The following is a 3,097-nucleotide window of genomic DNA, read 5'->3' on the forward strand; positions in this document are numbered from 1 at the left end:
ATGCCAGCCAGCCGTGCCCCCTGGTGGGCTGAGCTGGCCACACACACACACAATAAATAAATGTTAAAAAAAAATAAAAAATAAAAATAAAAAAGAATTAGCTGAGCAATATAATCTCCGGGTTCAAAGGCCCAAATATCCTGGGACGGAACCACAACCTGAATTTCCCTCAAACAATATGAACCAGTCATCCCAGGGAGGCTGAACCTACCACCCTGCAGGTTTAATATGCTTTTTCCTAGGACTAGATTCATAGTACCCAAAGGAAGAGGTCCTGGATTCCCATGAGGACGTCAACAGGTTTATCTCCTCTGATCGAAGTCACAGGCTCCGCAGCAGCAAAGTCTCATCCTGCACTTCCTGGGGTTCCAATGGTAAGGGACTCAGCAGTCCTCCATGAACCCTGATTGGCTTGCTACAACTCCATACTGGCAATGTCCCCAGTGTTGGGCTTAGGGCCAGGCCTGTCCCCCATTTCCCATCAGTCGGGTGTCATTTCAAGAATATTTAGAATAACATTGATTAGCCCTATGACTTCCTTTTGGACGTGTGTGTATGTGTGTGTGTGTGGCTGACTCACCCGCCCTGGGGGCAGTGCTGGTGCGTGGTGGTGGGGATCAAATGGCAGTCCCTGAGCCTGCCTAAGCTTGGCTAAGCAGGCACTTTAGACTGCTGAGCTATCTCACCAGCCCCCTATGATTCCCTTTTTGACACCTCTTTAATGAATTTACGCCCTCAAAGATTATGCTTATTAATATTTCATTGTGGGCTGTTAGGGTCTGAGTGAGTACTAAGATGAGTATGTCCAAAGAGCTCCCCATTAAGTGCAGCCCGTCTAACCAGTTTTGATAAGGGGACACTGCTTCTGTCTCAGCCGCAGATGGAGGAGGAAGAGAAGGGGCCAAGGACTCTTCACCCTCATTTTTGTCTGCTCTGAAGGGTGCGCTAGGTGTGGGATGCCCTCTCACAGCCAAAGGGCAAAGAACTTCATAAGCCAAACTCCATGTGGAGAACGTTTCGAGGCTGGAGTCCTGTGCATGTGCAGACTCCAAACCCTCCACCTGACCCCAGCTCGCTACATCAAGTGTGCCCATTTGAGAACATCAAGGATTATTTGATGACAACTTGTAACATATGAGTACTAACAGACCCATAGACTGATGGACTCTGCCCCATTACCCTGGCTGAAAAACTTTCCTGTACTCATGTCCCTTTCGCCTTGCCTTTTTTGCTCTTCTTTTGGTGTAGCTCCTTTGCCAGCCGCTGTGGAATTCCTGATAGGTGACTCACTACATTTCTCCCCCCGGTGGAGTTCCCTGTCACGTCCCTGTGCAGAAGCCACTTGTGGGAACCAGCCTGTGAATTTGCTCCCTACCCAAGGAACAAATGAGGATAAAAAACTAAGACAGAGTTAGGTTAAAACACAGGGTCCAGGGGGCTGTCGGTGCCCTCAGACGGGGAGCCCCGCGCATTTGACTCACCCCCTTTATCCACTCAGACACGGGAGCAAGCCACTAGAGTCACACAAGATTCATCTGCCTCCCACCATCAAAACTACATGCCTGGGGCCAGCCAGGTAGCTCAGCGGACTAAAGTGCCTGCTTAGTCAGACACAGCAGCCAGGGTTCGATCCCCGGTGGGTGCCGTGCTGGCCCGGTCCCCGGGGCGTGCTGAGATGGAGACTGAGACTGGGCGTGGTGGCGCACACCTGTAATCCCAGCGCTTGGGAGGCTGAACACAGGCAGATCACTACGAGTCCCGTCTATATAGTGAGACCCTGTAGACCCTTACTAAAACATAACTCCCCTCCGTCAAAAAAACCCCTACTTGTCTGGGTAAACAACTGGATCTCAGCTGTGCTGATTTTTCCCTGGAACCAGCAACGTGCCACCATACTGGCTTGTCACCTTTCTCCTGTGCGCACACAGAGGAGGAGGTCAGGTGGGCTTCCCTTCTCACTGCCTGTCCTCCCCAGCTGAGCTCACTGGAGTCGTCCCTGCATCTCCTTGTTCCTTCGATCTTCAGGTCTGTGTTTTCCCCGGTACCATGCTGTTTTATCACAGTCACTTTGTCATATAGTCTCACATCAGGGATTGGTCGCCCCTTGCCCTGCCTTGGTTTTGCTTTTGAAAATAAGGAGGGCAAGAGCCTTGAGGGGAGGGGAGGGAACAGGAAGTACAGATGCGGCAAGATATATCGTGGACAGACACAAACTTCCTGGGATGGATGTGATCTCTGGGGCTATCTAAAATGGACCATTAAAATTATTTTTTAAATGAAGTTGTGTCCCTACAGAGAGCAGTTATTCCTAACAGGTTAGATGAGCTCTGCAAACAGAACTGTTTTATGACCAAGTACGTGTTAAGCAAACCAAGTCCAAACTCTGAGCAACCCAGGGAGGGAAACCCTCTCAGCACAGGCCAAAAGGAAATGAGCAACAGGCACACGCACAAGCTCAGCCCCTGCTCCTTGCTGATTCTTTCCCTTCTCCTTACAAAATTCCTACAGAACATGGGTACTGATCCTCAGGAATTTTTTCCTAAACCTGGAAATTTTGTTTTTTCTGTTTTCTTTCTTGGGACACAGTCCTGCTATGTGGCCCAGGCTGGCCTTGAGCTCACAGTATCCTCCTGCCTCAGCCTCGCGAGTGCAGGGACTACAAACAGGTCCCAGCACACCCAGTTGCCTGGACACTGTCTTCACCTTTATACGCACTATTCCTCCTCCAATTTGTCTTCCACTTTACACTACATCTGGATTTGCATGCTAACTGTACCAGTGGCTCCAGGCCAGCCGCGGAGCACGTCTGATAAATGTGTCTGCGGGCCTTCTTGTCTTCCTCTGCCTCCTCCTGTTTCATAACTTTTCTAGTTCCTTGAAAGGACAGCCTAGAGGAACTGACAGACTGTATACATATCTTTACCTCCCCGGGGGAAGAAAACCTTGAAAGTCAAAAGCAAAGCTTGATCTCGAGGAAAATTGTTTCAGAGTTACAGCAATAAGGACAACACTTGGGGGCCTGCCCCTTAGCTCAGTTCTTTAAGTGGCTGCTTCAACAAAGCAGTCAGGCTCAGGTTGCTGTGGTTCGATCCCCACA

Source organism: Octodon degus, unplaced genomic scaffold (assembly GCF_000260255.1).
Source record: "Octodon degus isolate 3935 unplaced genomic scaffold, OctDeg1.0 scaffold00056, whole genome shotgun sequence".
NCBI classification, from domain to species: domain Eukaryota; kingdom Metazoa; phylum Chordata; class Mammalia; order Rodentia; family Octodontidae; genus Octodon; species Octodon degus.